Raw genomic sequence first — 21909 nt, 5'->3', positions numbered from 1 at the left:
GATGACAATGCTATGAAATTGATGTGCAATTAAGCTGAATGATTGATCTAAAACATGATAAAATATAGCTATGATGTGATTAAGATGGCCTAATGCTTGAGAGAGGCACAGTGAGAGCTCCTTGATAACCTACAAAACAACTATATTATGGATGCATGAAAGTGGATATTGGGATCCTTTGATATGAGACAAGGGCTCATATTATAGAGTTGAAGGCTTAGAAATGGATGACCAAGATTCATTACCAATCAAGGGTCAAGATTGAAGGAGGAATGTGGTCCCAAGTTGGAAGGCTTAACCTTGTGACAAATGTCACAAGGGGCAGAGTTTCCTTGTGACAAGTGTCACAAGAGAGAGTGGGGTGAAAAGTCAATGTGGTCCCATCTTGGGAAAAGGGGGATATGTGATCACACATGTGTGAGCAACCTTGGGAAGCCCAAGTAGATTAATTAGGATAATGAGGATATTAGATAGGTTTTAGAAAGATATTAAGATTCTATTGAGAAATGTAGGATTTTGCAAGTGGGAGGGACAATAGGTATTTTTAGATAAAATAAAAGGTTTATTTTAGCTAAAAAGGTGCAACTTGCATTTGTAGGATTTTGCAAGTGGGGGGGGGGGGGGGTTATTTACAAATAAATAATGATTTATTTAAATGGAAGGGGATTTTTAATTAAATGTAAATTTAATTAAAAGGGAAAAGCCTATTAATTAAATAAATAAGATTTATTCAATTAAGTGGGTAAAGGGTACTTAATCAAACCTTAGTTTAATTAGTGGGTTAGTTTAGAAGAAAGGGTAAATAATCAAATCTATATTTTGATTAATAAGTCAATTAGAAGAATAGGGATATCAAATAAACCTTAGTCTAATTATTAGGTGATTAATTGATGATTGAATGAATAAAATCCATTTAATTAGTTTTGCTAGTTTTAGGTGTCTAAAATAGGCATTTCACGATTAAAATCACCCTTAGGCCAACTTAGAATCAACATATTTTTGCATGGAGATAAATTTGAATAGGATAAGACCGCCCAATCATCCTCTTGAAATTCGAGGAAAATAGTGTGGGACCATGGTGGTGGGTGCCATGGTCCCAACCACTTTTTCCCAAATTTCTAAGAATGCGAGCTATCATGATTCTAATGCTAAATATAGCTTAGTGAATCAAACCAAGATGTGTAGATATGTGAAATATTCTTTGAGAGTTGAAATTAGGGTGGGATTGAGGACAAATCAAGTTAAAATGATAATGGACACACCTAGAATTAAGGGCCCAAATAAGAGCGTGATGATGAAATAAAGTGGAATAAGACCCATAATATTGAATTAAATATTTAATTATAATAAAAGTCCTATAATGCATAGAGGAAAAGGAAATACTAAACTAGGTGCTAGAAGAGTGTGAAATTGGATACACCAATAAAGGGTGTACAATTTACGATGCTATAATTCCATATACCTTATGCATGAAAGTAAACAAATGAAATCACAACAACCACCACACAAGAATACCAATATTTTTACAACCTTAGGGAAAGATACAAAAGGGACTTGTAAATAATGAAGATCACTTCTTTAGGACAAGACATAATACATGTGATAACGATACATTAATATGGTTAAATTGTAAGGAACCACCTCCACTGAAATGCTAATCATAGTTCACAATTCAAAACATATCAGAAACTATCTTCATCATTGGTGTATAAAAATTCCAAACCATTGTATTGCTTCACATATAATTTGCACAACACACACTACTTCTCTATATATTTCCACAATGATTCAACCCTTTATATATCAAATGCAACCTCAATTACATCAATTAGGTCGTCCTAATTATATGTAATGTGCAAATACATAATTGCCATGCCAAATAAAACCTACAGTGCAACATGGAAGGGAAAATGAGATGTGTGAGGCTTCACACCAAGTCGACACACATTATTGTCCATCCTAAAACATCACCCATGGATCCACATGCAACTACATGGACCAAAGCATTATAGGTCAGATGCAAAAGATAATATTGTCAAACCACATCACCACAACTTTATACAACCTTCAATGTAGACCACTAAGAGTACTTGTGGATGCCCAAGGTAGAATCATTAAATACTAATAACACTAAGTAATCAAACTGCATCACGAAAATACTAGCAGGTATAGGAATACAACACATTATTGTACACTAACACCTGAACAATCACACTTGACTAAACACCAATTGTGAATCTAAGAACCAATACCAAAGATCCAAAAACTTCAAGATACATCATTAAAATCCTTCTGTAATAACCAAAAATATTCTCTACATATCCACATGATCATATTTTTTATCCCACTGTAACAGCACTATACCAAACCATATTTGGACAAATTTGATATCAGTGACAATAAGAAATTATATTTACAACAATATTCCCCTTTTTGATTGATAGAAATACTTGTGCCCACTCCAAAACCACTCTCCCTTCGACATCAAAGACAAAGGGTCTCTTCTTAAAATAAAACTGAACAACCTATGTACATCTCCCCTATCAACAACACTTCCTCAAAATTATAAACCAAAACTGTATTACCAACATGTCAACATATGTATACAATCAAATTCTTATTACTAGAAAACAATTTAACCACCTCATTGAGCTAGGCGTATGATACTTTTATGAATGAACTTCAACTGAGCCCAAACAATACTCCAATTAACTCTTGCAGAGACCAAAAGATTACACTGATTCTTTATCTTTAATAGAAGATCCCCTGCCTCTTCAAAACTTCTCGATTCCTTCATTGTCTTGCTTAACTCTTTTTATTTAAAAAAAAAATACACCATAGTGGTGAGATGCACATCTATAATATCTCTCAACTAGTAGATATCCTTCTTGATGTATTCTTTTTGATTAATTATTAAATTTAATTTTATGTACAAGTTCTCTAACTGAACTCTTCCTTTACCATCTCCATATAACTTAAAGTTTATTGACTTAGACACCTCTACAATATGATTCTCAATTTTTTTACATAATCATGTATACCTTGAGTTGAACTAGACCACTTTTGACAAAATTTATTATGCTCTCTTGCAACCGGTTGTGTGTATTTGTACACTTATTCATTAGATCACTTAACCTCTTCTTTGCCATCTTCTTCTTAGAATTTTCCACCAAGTTAGAAGCATAGTGCTTCAGTCCAGTCAACATAGCCTGCAACTACTCCTCTTCGCTAAGGAACTCATCAACCTTTACCTTCATAAGTTTCTTATGGAGAAACTTCACAATGTTATTTATCAAATTGGTATAGGCTACCTTATAAATGATGTATTTATTTCTGTTGTGTGGTGGATAACATCACCCAAATATAACATATGAAGGGGCATCAACTTATCTAAGTCCAACATACCATACGTCGCTAGTACTTGCAATACTTATGATGTTACAATTGGTTCAAACTTTATTTATAACTATAATAATTCTAATCCAAAATCTTCAGATAGTTTGGAATATTCTCCCACTAACATTCTTCTAATCTCCTTGTATTAGACACAATTTTTTCTTATTTAGACTATCTTTCTTCTCTTCTTCCTTCTCCTCATCTTCCTTCTCCTCTTGTTTCTCTATCTTTTCACCTTCAATATTCTCCTTATTTGTTTCCTCTTTCCTTTCGTTCTTCAGATCCTCTTTCTACTTCTCATCTCTAGCATCTTCCAGAATCTTCTCAACAACCTCCATCACATTCTGTTATGTATTCAACTGATCATTTGGAATAGTATCTACTTTTTTCTTGTCTCCTTTATCTTTAAGAATAGCTTGAACACAAGTTTTGGCTTCAATTTAGGTTCTACAATGATCAAAGTTTCCATTTCACCCTTTCATAAAATTCATAGAGCTCTCAAGATAGAAAGATCACAAGTGATAGAAATGATTCAAAAAAGATTTTTTTTTGTTGAGTTCACCTTCTTAGGGTTTAGCATTCTTTAATGCATTTTACCATTTCAAGTCATATAGTTGATACTATGTTTCATAAAATTTCATAAAAAGTGTTGTGGATCAACAAAACCATCTAGAAACCTCTAGAAACACTTTCACAGTCTCTGCTATGCTAAAAAAAACTTAGCATCCAAACTACAAGGGGGTTCATAAGATCTTCATTTTTCTCTCCCCCTCAGATATTATATTTATCTAATTACCGAAAGATGAATTTGCACCATCAATAAGTGCAGACCCATCCTCATTCTTTTCTTTCATCTTCTCATCTGATTTATTCACCCATGTCATCTCATCTTCTCCTTTTCTTCATTAACATCAATCTTCTTTACTAGACCAATAGACTTCTCATTCCTTGTTCTGTAGAACCTATCAATGTGTCCAATTTATTGCAGTTATAACGAGTCAAAACGTTATTGCAGACCATTTTCATTCCTTTTGATATTAGGTTTGCACTCATGGTTTGTATTCACATATCCATTTCATACCATTCTACTACACTCATTTTCCTTCTGTCCAAACTTATTGCAAGTGTAGCATTGACCATGAAATTATTGAGATTTGGTCTGAATTCTACATTCACTAGCTCTATGTCCAAATTTATTGTATGAAAAATAATTACCAGTAAAGGTTGATGAATACTTGGTTTGAGCAAGAGGAGTCCTTCTGTCAATCTTCTTGTTTCGGATTGGAGCGAAACCTTTTTGATCTTTGTTAGTGTCCTTCAATTGATCCTTGACCTTTTCCTTTCCTTTGTCTCCTTGACTGAAACTCTTAGAGCTTTCACCTTTTTCAAATCCAAGTCCATATTTATCTTTGTTTTCCTGCTGAGCACTAAGCATCACATCAAGCACTTCACTACGCCTTTAAGCTTTAGACCTTTGCCATTTTTTCTCTTTTGCCTCCTTTAACTCTTTCTTCAACATATCCACTTCTTCCTCAAGTTTGATACTTTTTCCAATATTGTCATGTATCATTTTTTCAAGATCACCAATAACCTTTCTTCCTTCATCAAGTAGCTTTATTAGATAGGTGATCTTCTCTTCTTCTTTCTTGCACTTGTTTCTTCTTTCATCCAAATTTGCTAAAGCATGCCTCAATTCTCCATTTATGTCCACCATAACATCAATGTCCCATTTATTTTGTTCCATAGAATCCAAATCAAAATCAAACATAGTGTTCAAAACTTGGATCTATCTCAACTATTAGGCTATTCCTTCAAGAACCTTGCTCTGATATTAATTGTTGAACACTATCGAGAGTTGAAAGGGGGGCTGAATAAGAATATACAAAAACTTAATCAAAATTAACCTTTTTACTTAACATTGATTCCACATACCTTATGCATGAAAATAAATAATTGAAATCACAAAAGCAACCACACAAGAAGAATATTTTTACATGAAAAACTCAAATTGGGAAAAAACACAGTGAGAACTATCTCATTATATGATAAATTGATTACAATGTTTAGGCCAAAGGCCAAGGAGCTCATTGCCCCTAAGATGAATTACAAAGATAAGGTGCACAACCTTAGGGAAAGATACAAAAGGGACTTGCAAACACTAAATATCACTTCTTTAGGGTAAGATATAATACATCTGATAAAGATACATCAATAGGGTTGAACTATAAGGAATTGCATCCCTTGAAATGCTGATCATAGTTCACAATTCAAAATATATTAGAAACTGTCTTCATCACCGCTCTGTAACACTTTCAAGCCACTATAATGTTTTGCATATACTTTTCACAACACACACTACTTCTATATATCTTTCCACAATGATTCAATCCTTTATATATTAGTTGTAAGCTCAATTACATCAATTAGATTGGTCTAATTAGATTTAGCGTGCAAATACATAATTGTCGGCCCAAAAATTAACTCCAATACAATGTGGAAGGAAAAATCAAATATGTGAGGCTTCACACCAAGTTAGCTCACACCTTCTTGTCCACCCTAAAATGTCACCCATAAATCCACACATAATCGCATGGACCAAAGCATTATAGGTCAGGTGTAAAAGATAACTGTCAAACAACAATGCCACAAATTTACACAACCTTCAATGTTTACCATTAAGAGTACTTGTAAATGCCCAAAATTGTATCGAAAAATACCAATAACACTGAGTAATCAAACCACATCACCAAAATACTAGCAGATATAGGAATGCAACACATTTCTTTACACTAACACTGAAACAATCACACTTTACTAAACACCAACTGCAGATCCAAAAAAATAATACCAAAGCCCCATAAAATTCAACATACATCATTAAATCATTTAGGAATAACCACAAATAAACTCCACACATTTGCATAATCATATTGCTATCCCATTGTAATTGCACTATACTCTACCACATCCAGACCAAGGACTGTAGCCAAGTTGCTCATCCATATCAAAAAGTTGGACATCAATGAAAACAAGAACTTATATTTGCAAAAAAAATACCCCAAAATGATTAGAGAAATGGGAAAATTAAAATGAGGTCTAGGAGAGTGTGAACTTGGACTCAGTAATTAAAAAGGAGTATAATTTATGATACTACAAATACAACATTTAAAAGCCTTTTTTCTTCCATATCCATGGTTGTTACCATGTCAGAGTTAGGAATGGAAATGAGTTTTCTAGGGCTACTAGGAGGGGACTTACTTTCTGCTCCTCTAACTATTTTATTTCCATCTAGCCCTCCATGGTCTACCAGTTCAAATTTTGTAGAGTTTGGAACCCTTTGTCCACTATTTTCTAAAGTAAATCACAAAATTACATTCCATTGACATTCATCACTCCATTAATTATCTCTAGTCTTATCATATCATTGGGAGGCTCACCCAAACCAATATTACCACCTTCCATAGTTGTTTGAGCACAACCAAACACCAACTTGTATGCAACTATGAATGCAACAAAAATAAGGAAAAATAAAAATCAATAGAGCAAAAAAAATTTAAAATTCATAAAAGAAAAATTAGACACAAGCACATTAATTAGAATCTATTAAGGATAGGAACAATGGACGTGAGGAGCATACTTGAGGAAAAGAGCACAACAACACATCAATGGTAGATGGCCATTATCCTTCCACCAAAGTTGTAGAACACCTCTTCCCCCTCCCACTAATATTTTATATTTGAAAGTATTGAAATATTGAAATTTTGTTTTGACTTCAACTAATCTTTGTTATATAGTTAATATATTTTCTATTCAATTCACCTTTTATAGGCATGATTCCCTAGATTTTGATCTCCAAACATTTCTTCCCTTATAAGGATTTCGTGCTATACTCTACCAAGAGCTCCATTTATTTTAATTAATCTTGTTGGAACATTCCATTTGTGGTAGGTCATTTGTTAAGTGTCTTCAATTCCCCCCTATCCTATCTCTATCCTTAAAGATGTCTTTGAAAGATTTTTTGTTCCATTATTTTATCATTTGTTTGATGTGCTATTTTTTTTTGTAAAAATGAACATCTTAAATCTATTATAGTTAAATGGTTTGTCCCACCATTCGTTGATAAGTTTTTTGATATTCAGACATCTTAACCACATTTTTCAAATGAAAATTGCTATCTAGGGGGCAAATGCTCCTCCACTAGGCATAGGATGATGAGAAAGTGATTGGAATTGGAAGTGGGATTAGTAAGGAAGTTTTTAGCCACTATGAAATTGACCTAGTTGGTTGATAACATAAAATGGTCAAGTTTATTTGTTAAACTTGTCAACCCTAATCTTATGTTATTCTTAGTATATTTTCCATTGGCAAGAGAGGTGTCAATGAGGTTGAGGTTTTGTATGAAGGCAACAAAATCTTTTTATGTTTGAGATATTCTGCCTAGGCTCCCCGCACTTTTCTAATTGATCCAAGATCACATTTAATTCTCCACCTAAAATATACATCTTTCCCCCAAAAACCTTAGTTTTGATTTTAATTTCATTCCATAATTTCTTTTTGTTATAAAACTAAATAATTTTAAATAGTTTACACTTATTTTAAAATTAAATATTTGTTAAAATATATTTAAAAAAGAATTCATATTTTTTTAATGAGTGGTAGCCATTTTCATTAAAAGAGATAAAGTACACTATTTACAAAAAAGGTAGGTGGATACAAGATCACCCTTCAGGAGTCAAATGGGCAACACCTGAAGAAACAAAAAACACAACAACATGGGTTGAGCTCAAAGAGTAGAAAACAAGAAATGACCGCTTAAGCAACTAGAGCAGTGGCCGAAGGAGGTGGATCTCTGTCATCCGATTGTTTCTATTGTTACAGATTCATAATGTCTTTGTTGTTTTTTGTAATGTTTCCTCTTCACTTTTGTTATTGTAGTGTAATATAATTTTTTCATTCACAACCTTCTTTGTTGGTTACTTATTCTTTTGTAATCAAATTTGTTTAGTACACATAAAAAAACTATAAGAATAATGAAGAAAAATCAAGTTATTAATGTAACTTGATCTTTAGTTTGGTTATATAAAGATTTTAAATATTATACATGCCTTTGAAGATATTCAACTTTAATTGAAAAGGTTATAAATAAAAAACTTCATTCTATATAATTTAATTTACTATTAAATATTTAAAATGTACAATAACTTTAATGTTACACTGTATAATTATACATATAATAGTTATATGCATTGTTAACTTTTAATCATTTTAAGAATATTATTGACAAAAATATCTTATAAAAAAACTACATAAATTATTTTAAAAATATATATTTCTCTGAAAAAAATATTATATATAATTATTTAAAAAAAAGATAATATATAATAATATTTCAAATTTCATAAATTAAATTAAATTTTAAAATTTAATTGAAATAATTAAATAATTTCAAACCTAATAAAAAAAACTCTCTTCTAATTTGTGCTCTTTACTTATAATTTATCAAACAACTAATTTAAAAAAAATATCTAGTAATTTTTTTTGGTTAAATATATCTAATAATAAATAACTATAATTATAATAAACATAATATAATATTTTAAAAATTATTTAACCCAAAAGATAAAGAATATAAAGACATCGTGAAGAATATTCGACCAACTAATTTGTACTATCATGATAAATACTTGGTCTTATATTGTTACGAATGCCCTACCATAAGGATGTAGTGTCCCTACACATCCCTTTCTTATACACGAGAATATTAAAACAATGATGACCCTATTTGTTGGTGATTATTCAAATGAAGGGAATATACCTATGTTAGTGTGATATGGGTATTTAGAGGAATAAAATTACCCTAATATTAATTTAAGTGAGTATAATTTAATTATTTTAACTTTCAATTGATTTAATTGAGGTTGACTATTATATATTCAGATAAATAAAATAATTTAAAATAGAATGATTGAAATAATTTTGTGAAATGGTTTAGGGGATTATTCCACAAATAGCTGTGATCCTCGTACATGGGAGGTCAAATGTTTGAGTCTACTTGAAGCCCATGTGTCCCACACATAGGTAATGGAGAGATAAGGTGATGCCTGAGCATGGAAGACATGATGACACAAGGAGATATAAGGGTGTTATTGCCGAACAAACATGAGAATGAGGCCAATGAGGCCCCTCAAAAATGTGGTGTCATTGGTTCATAGCTCCAATCAAAAGCGAATATTGCTTCGACTGTGATTGATCAATTTTTTTTTTATGTGAAATGGTTTTTTTTTATTTATTTATTTTAAATTTGCATATTTTTAATTTAAATTGTCAAGATGTAAGAAAACCCAATAAATTTAAATATAAAATTGAATATAGTATTAGAGATTAGAGATAAATGAAGTCTATCTTTTGTATGTAGGGATTAAACTACAACTATAAATTGGTTCTTGGATGTTTTTTTCTTGTGTGGTTTTGTTCACTATAAAATTTCAAGTTCAACGTTAGAAGCTCATGTTTGCTATACATCTACTTGTATCTAAAAAAAGTGTGGTGGTTAAAAGTATCATTAGGAGACTACTATGTACAAAGGGAAGAGTAATTGACTTCATTGATGATAGTTAGACACTTGAGCTATTTAAAAGATCAAATAGGGAAAAAGATGGTTAGATGTTGATTTACTAAGTAATCACATTTGATGTAAAATGAGGCCAATGAGGATTGATTTTGTGATGAGTATGGTTGACTATATGAATCTAAAATATAACTAATCAATAATTAAATGACCTAGGATAATGTCCTTAAATACAAACCTTAGACCCATTAATCCAAACTCTCGGTACCCATGGTGATGGGTAACAACTATATCCCAATATTATCAACTTTGAAATTTTGATATTTAAACTTAGAGGTTATGATCATTCTAAAATTCTATCAAGGGGTACAAAATTGTAGGTGCAATACAATTTAGGACTACAAAAGTCTTGAGAATTAGGACAATGGAATTCTAAGATGGATAATTTAATGTAGCAGAGTAATGGATTTAGGTTTAGGGTCATTGCATGTGTCAAAAGAGACAAAATTTGTGCTCTAGAAGAGATAAAATAAGTACTAGCAGTATGCAATCACAACATCTACTAAACCACTTAATTGTTACTACTTATTATAGTTGCCATTAGTTTTATATCCAAAGTCATTCTATATACTCTAGTTGGTTACTACTACTGAAACATTCAGTCGGTATGCATAGAGCAGTCAGCTATAGAAGAAAGTAGTCACAGAGCCCAGTATACACCGAGCTATCTACCAAGTAACACTGTATGACTACCGAGCAGCAATAATGATACACCGAGTGAAACGTTTTACCAGAATCATTGAATCTAGACACACATGGAAAATGTGTTACAAGATCGAGGAACATAGAATCGTTATCACATTGGAAATTGCACTTAAAGATTGTGTATGATTTTGAGGTTATCTATCCAATGAAATATTTTGTATGGTTATTCATTCGATAAATCATGTTTGTAAGATCGAAGCAATGAACCAGATCACCGACATAAGAGATCTATTTATACAACATGGATTGAGATCAGATAAAGATATAGAGGTGTATGAAGCAAGACATATGTGATACATAAGAAAACACTGAGTGTTATGACTGTTACAGAGACACAGAGGTCACCGAGAAGGATTTCAAAGAACAGTCAAAGAATAGAGTAAACAGAAGGGTTTACCGAGTTACTTTATGGGTTACTGAGGTATGTTATAAGCAAGGTAATCTCATTTTGAGCACATAGAATCTGCTATAACATTCCAGATGTAAAGTTGTAGATATTTGTAAAGATTTTATTATAATATTTTGAAGTTGTAAGAGAAACCTTTAACAGGGTAAAAGACTCTAACAAAGTCTATAAATTGTAAAGCCTTTAACCAGGTGCATCATTTAGAATAAGTGTTGTAAAATCCTTTAGCAAGGTAGATCTAATGATCTTGATACTCCTAACATGGTAAGCTATCAGAAATAGCTGAACATGTAGCTCTAACCAGCAACCTTTATTATTGCAGTAGTGAAGTTGTGGGTGCCATCCCCACCATAGTTTTTCTCTCTAACCAAGAGTTTCTGCATAACCAAAATATATGTGTTATGGAGTGAATCATGTATGATTGTTATTTATTTGTTTTAGCTTTATGTTATGTTACAGCAGTTTGTGGTTTATGCATAATAGTAAAGATATTGTTGGTAGAAGGATTTGAAGTACTGATTCACCCCTCCCCTCTTAGTACATTAGCTTTCCATATTGGGCCTAACAATTGGTATCAGAGCTTGAATCTTGGAAAAGGGTTTAACAACCTAAAGAAGATCTTATCAATGGAAGGCTATAAACAATATTAGAAATTTGTGTATCTACAAGAAGAGTTGGATCATGCTAATCAAGTGATTGCAGACATGCAAAGACAAATGCAAAAATCATTGAAAGTTAGAAGGAGATTATCTGATGATTTATAGGACTCTCAAGAGTTAGTGGAACAAATTGAAACATCATCTGAGAACAGTATATCTGAAGAGATGATTAAAGAATTGAAGGAGAAGAACAAAGCACTGACTGATCAGCTAAAAGCAATGAAAAGAGGACATGAACATTTCAGCACACAGATGATTAAGAATCTTGATGCATTGAGGACAGCTGAAGATAAAGTAAGAGATCTAGAAAGAGAAAAACAACAACTTGAAGCATTAGTATCTAAAAAGAATGATGAAATCACTAGGATGATTGGAATACAATGTAATCTATCAGATCAATTGGGCTATGCACATCATGAAGCAAATCTGAAAGATGATGAGAATCAAGCATTGAAACTTGAAGTATCAAGGTTGACCAATGAACATGAAACAGAAAAGAAATCCAAGGAAACACTGAAAAAGAGTTATGAAGCATAAAAGATGTTGGATGAGCAACTGAATACAAGAAGACCCAACAAAGAAGCAGGACTCGGTTACAAAGGAAAAGACTCTATCGAGAAGGGAATTCATACAATCGAGAGAGGAGAATCATCAAAGCAAGCTGGAAATAAGAAGAATATCAAAGGAAAGAAGCCTGTTTGCAACTACTGTGGAAAATAAGGTCACACTGCTAACATGTGCCAAACCAGAAAAGGTAAGCAACCGAATGTCACTAGGTCTAATGGTTATTGTCACAATTGCAACAAATATGGTCACACATCTAACCAATGTAGGACAAAGTCTCCTAGCAATTATAAGAAGGCAAAATTCAAAGGGTTTTGTAAAAACTGCAATAGATATGGACATAGTACTGAGGAGTGTTGGTTTAAGCATAAAAACTATATGTGGTCTACACACTGAGCAAATACTAGAGGCTACCGAACTCACACGGATCCTTACCGACAGTATTCTATAGTACCATGGGATTACAATACAAGGATGTGGTGTGAATGTTGTGGAAGATATGGACATATAAGTTCCAACTACTTTATAAGGTTTAGAATGAACAACCGAAGATCATGGAGAAATCCTAGTATGGCATGTTTTCATTGTCACAAAGTTAGACACTTGGCTAGAGATTGCAGAGATCAACCTAGAGGAGACACTGAGGAAATAAAAGAAAAATTACAGATGATTTGGAGAAAGAAGGAAATTGTGTCAAATGAAGAAAGCACCTTACCTACCGAGTTAAGTGCACCTATTCCAAATTAATCGGTAAAGGTACGAAGGGACTGCATTCTTTCAAAGGTTAAATCTTAACAGTTCCTATTCTATCATGTACTTAATTTAAAATCTAATTAAAGATGCATTAGAAAATTTGAAATTTTATCAAAGTATTTTCGAAGCCTGTCAAGTCGGTAAATGCAGGAAGACTACTCGGTAAAAGCATAAAAAGCAGTGGTACCAAGTGGATTTAATGTTTTCGGACCTAACCGCACGAAGCCCGATGAGGTACAATGAATACTTAAAGCTATTGCGCGGTCATTTTTCACTCACCAAGTTTTCAAGAAAGTAGAGCAAAGCAAATCAAAGGCAATCAAACCTCCTTCAAAGCAAATTCAAAGGTATTTAAATCAATCACAACGCATTATCAAGATAGTTTACCAATCATATCAAGTTGTTATTATTTGCTAAGTAGAAAGCATCTGTCGTTTGAAAGTCTTCAAACCCTAAGGATCTTTTGTTAGTATTTATCTGAAATCTGCAATGGCACCTAAGATCTTGAAGCCTATTGTTGTGCAGAACATTGAAAAGCCCTCACTGAAATACTCTTTAACTCCCAAAATTGCATCTGAACCGGGTGCCAAAACTGCATTTTCACTCAGTCCAGATAGGGTTTTATTAGTCGAGGATGTGAGATTCTTCACTAAGTGTCGTGTTGAGGAACTAGTTCATGTTGAGATCAAAGACACATATGATGAATTATGTACCGATGGTAAAATGGATAGCAAATATGAACACATCAAAATCAAGGGATTGACCGAAGCCCTAACCTATCCCCGTGTCTTCAAACCCCAATGGGTCAAGTTTGTTTTGAGCAGAGTTCATGATGACTTCATGTGGCTAGAAGAGCAACCATTTAAGATCACCAAGGAATTCATTCATTTAATCACCAGCTACCCTATTTATGATCATGCCCGAGCTCAGAAAATGATATCACAAAAGGAATTGATCAGTTTAACCGGAGTAGAATCTGATTGCAGGGGACTGAAATTGAACAATGTCATAGATGCAGAGCTAAAGTTTGCCATTAGAGTAATAGGTTATTGTTTCTTCCAATCGACAAGGGAAAATAGTGTACCCTGTGCAGCAGTCGACTTAGCATATAAAATTGTGAAGAAAGGCATGAAAATTGATTTATGTGAGGTATTGTTGAAAAACCTGTTTGAGAATCTCAATACCATAAGGAAGCCAAAGAACAACAATTCGGCTAATACACTATAATTTGGATCACTTCTGGTATGCATGTTTTTCTATTTTGAGAAATTCTTTCCATCAGTCGGTAAAGTTGTTTGGGAGCTACACCGACCAATCACCCATCAAATCAATGACTTCATCAAGAAGCTAGGTGATAATTTTAATGATATTATGGATGATTATTTCAGCAAGTTTCAGGAGAAGATGCATAACAAATATAGAATTCCACCCAAGTTAGTGAGAGATACAAGGATGACATATGTTTTGAAGTGGACACTGATTACTGTTATGTTAATGTTGTGGAACCAAGAACTCAATCTTTGCCACCTATGGGTTATGAGATTGATTTTGACATCACACAACAACAAATAGATTCTTTTCTTACATTACCAAGGCATGCTACCGAGATGAGGTATGGAACATATGAAGAAATAAAAGAAAAAGTAAAGATGAGTATTGTAGTACCAAAGGCTACAAGGAAGGCAACAAAAATGATCAATGTATTAACGGAGAAATTTGGAGAACGTTCTTCCTCCACACCTGTCAAGGGCACTATAGCCATCATCGAAGAGGAATCTGAAGCCCAAGAGGCAGCTATAACACTAAGCACCGAATTGCCTAAAGGGAAAGTTTTGAAAAGAAAGAAACATGATACATCAAAAGTATCACCGACTCCTCCAGCAAAGCGACCTAACACAAGAGCATCTACAGCATCATTGAGTAAGAAACCAAAGAATTTTGCTGCACCAAAGGTAACAAAAACTTACAAGAAATCTACTTAGAGACTCATTTTGGCTAAAGAGTCTAGTGACACTGAATCTGAAGATGCAAGCAAATTTCAAATTGTTAAGAGTAAAAAGGTAAATGTACATAGTGTTGAAAATTTTTGTGCTAATCTGAAGCAATATGGTGGATTTGGAGCATTCAGATATGTTAAGTATGAATCCAGATGTAATGATGAAAAGAGACAAATAGAAGAAGTTGTCATCTGCACACTATTGAAATTCCGATTGGTCCCATTGGAAGTATCTAAATCTCTTCCAAATGAATTATATTTGCATATTGACAATAGGTGGAAGTATGCCATGGACTTAGAGAAATAGATGAGAGAAAGAAGTCTGGTACATCTTTTCCTAGACTTGTCAGTAGATGAGATCACCGAACATCTAAAAACCTGCCACACAAAATTCCTAGTCAAGCAAAGAGCCTTGAAATTGATGAATGGCCTTTACTTGGATGTAGAGAATGAGACCAAAGAAAAATGGCAGGAAATATTTCGAATCAAGAATGTTGGTGAGTAAGCTGAAGTTGAAATAATTGATGTCATCGAGCAAGATCTTGATATCACCGAGCAAGCCCCTACTGACACTATACAAGTTGATGAGGATATCATGGACACCGAGGCACCAAAACAAGAAATGATAGAAGGGAATGCTAATGCCCAACTTGTATCTAGTGAATCAATTTTGGAACAAGTTCAGCCCTATCCTTTGGTCAATCAACCTGTTTCAATCGAGGCCCCTCAGGATACGGAACAAGGCACAAAAGGTCAAAAGTCAACAATAGGAGAAGCTACTTCTCAAGAACATACCTCTCAAGCTCCATCTAGCACTAAAAATGTTACAACCAAGACACCAAGCTCAAAGACATCAAAGGAAACTATAGAGGCTAAAGAAACCGACCAAAGTGTTGCCTCTACTGAGCAACCTACCAAGGGTCAACAAGCCTCCCAAGCCATTGTTTTAGTTCAACCAGTGAAAGGTATGTTAGGTCCCGGAGACAACTAAGAGAGGGGGGGTGAATCAGTTGTCAACTAATTTCAAACCAAAAACAACTTAACCAACTTAATGCTTAATACTGGTAAACTAGTTAAGTATGTCGGTAAACAATTTTAATAGTTAATAGCTATACCGGTAAAGATTAATGCATGAAACATAAACACAAAGTCATCCATAACACATGACACCAATATTTGTACATGGAAACCTTGTAAGGGGAAAAACCACAATGGGAAACCTTACCCACAATCAGATGATACTACTGCAGATAGTAAGTGTACATAAATGGGGTCTGCACATGCAGAAAGGCCAACAGCCTAGAGCTCATTGCTCAATCACAAAATGGAAGTCACATTGACTATAGTTGGATGGTTAAATCCAATAAGAATGTACTGCACAAAATAGCATCTTCATATGCTAGATTCAGTACCGGTGTAATGTTGACATGCTTTCACAAAAACCTAGCTTCACCTTCAAATGATGTCTTCATGTATAGCTTTGCTTAATCTCACATATACCTTCACATAATTCTTTTTCACATTCCACATTCAATCTTACAAATAAGATCTTACATTTATACCATAACCTAAGACCAATTTTAGTAGGCTAGCTCAACAAGATATTACAATAAAAACATTTTACAAACAATATAATATCCGATGCAATAACCGATTGAACATGTCGGATTAATGTATTTACAACAATAATTAATCATTTCCTTAGCGTGCCATGCTGATCTGGAAAAGATAAACCTGCTGGTGTAACCCTAGGTAACCCTGGACCTATTTCCCGATAAAAGCAAATATGCAAATATGAATATACCAATGAACAAAACTCCAGGACAAGATGTCCAAAAGATGTCTTCGACATTACCAAGTGTCTTCCACATAATTCTGAGTGTTGATGATCATTATATCCTATCGGTGAACCATATACCGGTAACTATGCAATATTTACTTGCTTGTCGGTGAACGCTGCTGGATCTCCAAAGTGCTAGTGTTTTAGTAGGTGTTGACATCAATGACAAAACCATACCAAAATACCAACAATCTCCCCCTTTGGCATTGATGGCAACACAAGATGGAAAAACCATCAAAGTGCCAAAACAGAAATGCCAAATACCAATAACCAACAATCTCTTAAAAAGATCATAACCAGAATACAGAGAGTAATAGTCTCTCCCAAACAACAATCTCTCCCCCTGGGAGAAACATGCATTATCCAAAGTTTCCATACCAATCTCTTCAAAAGATAATGTGTTTTTCCATATATATCTCTCCCCCTTTGACATCAAATGCCAAAGTTACAATAATACCAAGTTTATATACAAAATACCATCTACTCCCCCTGAGAAGTAGTTTCCTCATCAAAGATCGGAGTAAAAGTTTTTTCTTTTAATTCTGCCGGTTGATGACAATCATCAACTGTCTAAGTCTCTACCGGTGGTGGTATGACTCCAAGTTGATCTCTGAGATATTCAAAAGTCTCCTTAGGCAAAGGTTTTGTGAAAATATCTTCAAGCTGTTCTTTAGTGTTCACATAAACCAGTTTTATCTCCTTTTCTTCAACCTTTTCCCTTAGAAAATTCAATTTGATAGAAACATGTTTTGTTTTAGAATGTAGTACTGGATTCTTAGATATATCAATTGTTGTAGTGTTATCACAATATATGGTAATAGGTTCCTTGCATTTTACCTTTATGTCTTTCAACATTTTCTTAAGCCATAGTACCTGTGTACAATTAGTTGTTGCTGCAACATATTCTGATTCTGTTGTTGATAAAGATGTACAACTCTATTTCTTACTCAACCAAGAAACTAATCTCTTTCCAAGAAAGAATGCTCCGCTGGTGGTGCTTTTTCTATCATCCACATCTCCTGCCCGATTTGCATCTGTGTATGCACATAATTTAAATTTTTCATCTCTAGGATACCATAATCCAAGATTTATAGTGCCTTGTAAGTACCGGAAAATCCTTTTTACTGCTGATTCATGATTTTCTCTAGGATTACTTTGAAATCTTGAAACAATATATACTGCATTCATAATATCAGGCCTGGTTTGTGTTAAATATAGTAAACCTCCTATCATAGATTTGTATCTAGTTGGATTAATAGGTGTAGATTCATCCCTTTGAGATAATTTGTCATTTGTAGTCATAGGTGTGCTTACCGGTTTAGAGTTCTCCATCCTAAATTTATTTAGTAACTCTTTTAAGTATTTGGATTGACTCAAGAATATACCTTTGTTAGTTTGTGAAATCTGCAATCCTAAAAAGAATTTTATTTCTCCAATCATAGACATTTCAAATTCTTGCTGCATTTTAGTAGAAAATTCCTTACATAAACCATCTTCTCCTCCAAATATTATATCATCAACAAATACATCTATAATCAAGATTTCATCATTAGTTATTTTGTAATATAAATTGTTGTCTGCATTTCCTTTAGTAAAACCAATCTTTAAAAGATACTTATCCAATCTTGCATACCAAGCTCTTGGGGCTTGTTTCAGTCCATACAGAGCTTTCCTTAACTTGCAAACCATATCATTGTCATCTCTCAAAGAAAATCCATCAGGTTGTTCAATCTATACTTCCTCTTCAAGATCTCCATTCAAAAATGCACATTTAATATCCATTTGATAAACTTTGTAGTTCTTGTGTGTTGCAAAAGCCAAGAATAATCTGACTACCTCAATTCTAACTACTGGTGCAAAGGTTTCATTGTAATCAACTCCTTCTTTCTGAGAATATCCCTTACATACTAGTCTTGCTTTATTTCTGACAACTTTACCATCTTCATTAAGTTTGTTTCTGAATACCCATTTGGTTCCAATTACATTTTTATCTTTAGGCCAGGGAACTAATGTCCAAGTGTTATTTTTCTCAATTTGTTCTAATTCTTCTTCCATAGCTTTAATCCAAAATTTATCTTCACATGCCTCATTAACATATGATGGTTCTATTTGAGAAATAAGACATACCTCTTCATTTTCCAATCTTTCTCTTGTCATAACTCCTTTAAATTTATTTCCAATTATCTAATCTTTAGAATGATTCAATCTTACATACCAGGGTGTCTTTGTTTGCTGTTGTTCTTCAATTATTGTGGAATCCTCAGATGGTACCGGGGTAACTGGATCTTCATTTTGTACCGGTGGATTTGGTGTAGGTTCATTTGTCACAATTTCTATTGCTGGTTCAGAGTCTATATACCTTGAAGTTCCTCTGAATTGTTCATCAATTTTTACATTTGTACTCTCAACAATTTTCTGCAATCTCTTGTTAAAACATCTATATGCTTTTCTCTTAGATGAATAACCAAGAAATATTCCTTCATCACTTCTAGGATCAAATTTGCCAATATACTCATCTCTTCTAATATAACATTTACTTCCAAAAATTCTGAAATATTTAAGAGTAGGAGTATTACCAAACCATAGTTCATGAGGGGTCTTACCGGTTTCACCTTTGATGTGAATTTTGTTGAATGTATAGACCGTTGTGCTGATTACTTCTCTCCAGTACACATGTGGTTAATTTGCTTCTGATAACATACTTCTTGCTGCATCCAAGATAGTTTTGTTTTTCCTTTCAACAACTCCATTCTGTTGTGGTGTCCGAGGTGCTAATAGTTGTCTTCTAATTCCATTCAGTTCACAGAATGTATTAAAGTCCTTATATGTGAATTCTCCTCCTTGATCTGATCTTAAACATTTGATTTTCTTACCAGTTTCATTTTCAACCATTGCTTTGAATAGTTTGAACTTTCCAAGTGCTTCTAATTTTTCTCTGAGAAAAGTAACCCAACACATTCTAGAATAGTCATCAATGATTAGCATAAAATATCTATCACCTTGTAAGCTTTTAGTTCTACCTGGACCACATAAATCAGTGTGAATCAAATCAAGAGCATTATTGGATTTTTCTGGAATACTTTTGAAACTAGCTCTAACTTGTTTTCCAAATTGACATTCCTTGCATATTGTGTTATGAGGTTTGACAATTTTAGGCAGATCTCTAACTGCCTTAGAAGTACTGATCTCTACCATGCAATCAAAGTTTACATGACAGAGTCTCTTATGCCATAACCAACTTTCATCTATATGTGCAATCAAGCATGTCTTTTCATTGTTATTCAAATGAAAGATATTACCTCTAGTTTGATTACCGGTTGCAATTTCCAAACCAGTTCTATTCATGATTTTGCATTTTCCATTTTTAAATTGTAACTGAAATCCTTTCTCAACTAATTGACTAACACTTAAAAGATTATGCTTTAATCCTTCAACATAGTAAACATTGTCAGTGTTATGCTTACCATCAAGAGATATTGTACCCTTACCTTTGATTGAACAGGCTTTGTCATCTCCAAATCTTACTAAACCTCCATTGTATTCTTGAAAGTTCAAGAATTTACCTTTGTCTCCTGTCATATGATGTGAGCATCCTGAGTCAATGATCCATTCATCCTTTACTTTGAATTTAGCTGCTAGGGCTTGTTCTACCGGTTGAATAGTAGGTGCCGGTTGATCTTCTGTTATAGCAACAAAAACCCATCCATTGTCTACTAGATCCTCATCAAAATCATTAGTCACACCTTCATCAACAATGTAACAAGATTTGTCTTTGTTCTTCTTGAATCTGTATCTCTAAAATTCAGGATTCGGCTTGTATGTCCTTCTAGCTTCTTCTCTTAGTCTAGCATGTCTATCAGGGCATCTCAAAGCCATATGACCAATCTTATTGCAATTAAAACATTTAAAGGGTGCTTTACCTTCATACTTACTTCCAATTGGACCTTTAGGCATTTTTCTTGCAAATAGTGCTTCAAGTTCTTCAAGTTCTTCATTTTCTTTCTTTCTTTCTTCAAGTTCTCTTGCATAAAAGGCTTTCCAATCAGATTTGTCAAATGATGGAGAAGATGATGTTGATGCTTTAAAGCCTAAATCTGTCTTTATAGTTACTAATGTATTAGGCATTGTTCTTAACTCATTTATAGCAGTAACCTTCATTTTATATGCCGGTGGAAATCCTCTTAAGATTTTTGCAACAATTTCATCCTCACTTAAGGTTCCTCCACAACATTTAATGCCCAAAACAATTTCATTTACTCTTTCCATAAAAGCAGAAATCCTTTCATCTTCTTCCATTTTTAGATGTTCATACCTGACCCGGAAGCTTTCAAGTTTTGCAATTTTGATTGTGGAATCTCCTTCATTCAATGTTTCCAAATGATCCCAAATAGCTTTAGCAATAGACCTATCTAATAATCCCATGATTTGTTAATCTAATAATGTGCTCAAAAGTGCTTCTCTTACTTTGCAATCATTTTCTTCATCTTTAGCCAAGGTAGTTGGACTAGGCTGACCAGATACAACAATAGTGTAACCTTTCTTTGTAACTTCCCAGACATCTTTGCCAATGCAATTTAAGTGTGTCTCCATTCTGATCTTCCATATGCCATAGTTGGTTCCATCAAGTTTAGGACTGTCCTTCCTGAAATAATTAGTAGACATTGGATCTCCTCAAGTTGTTAAACTTCTACAAAAGAGGACTAGGCTTTGATACCAATTGTTAGGTCCCGGAGGCAACTGAGAGGGGGGGGGTGTGAATTAGTTGTCAACTAATTTCAAACCAAAAACACCTTAACCAACTTAATGCTTAATACCGGTAAACTAGTTAAGTATGTCGGTAAACAATTTTAATAGTTAATAGCTATACCGGTAAAGATTAATGCATGAAACATAAACAAAAAGTCATCCACAAAACATGACACCAATATTTGTACGTGGAAACCCTGTAAAGGGAAAAACCAC

The sequence above is a fragment of the Cryptomeria japonica genome, chromosome 3, assembly GCF_030272615.1.
Source record: "Cryptomeria japonica chromosome 3, Sugi_1.0, whole genome shotgun sequence".
Taxonomy (NCBI): Eukaryota; Viridiplantae; Streptophyta; class Pinopsida; order Cupressales; family Cupressaceae; genus Cryptomeria; species Cryptomeria japonica.
The sequence above is the reverse complement of the archived record's forward strand: the minus strand, read 5'-3'. Positions refer to the sequence as shown.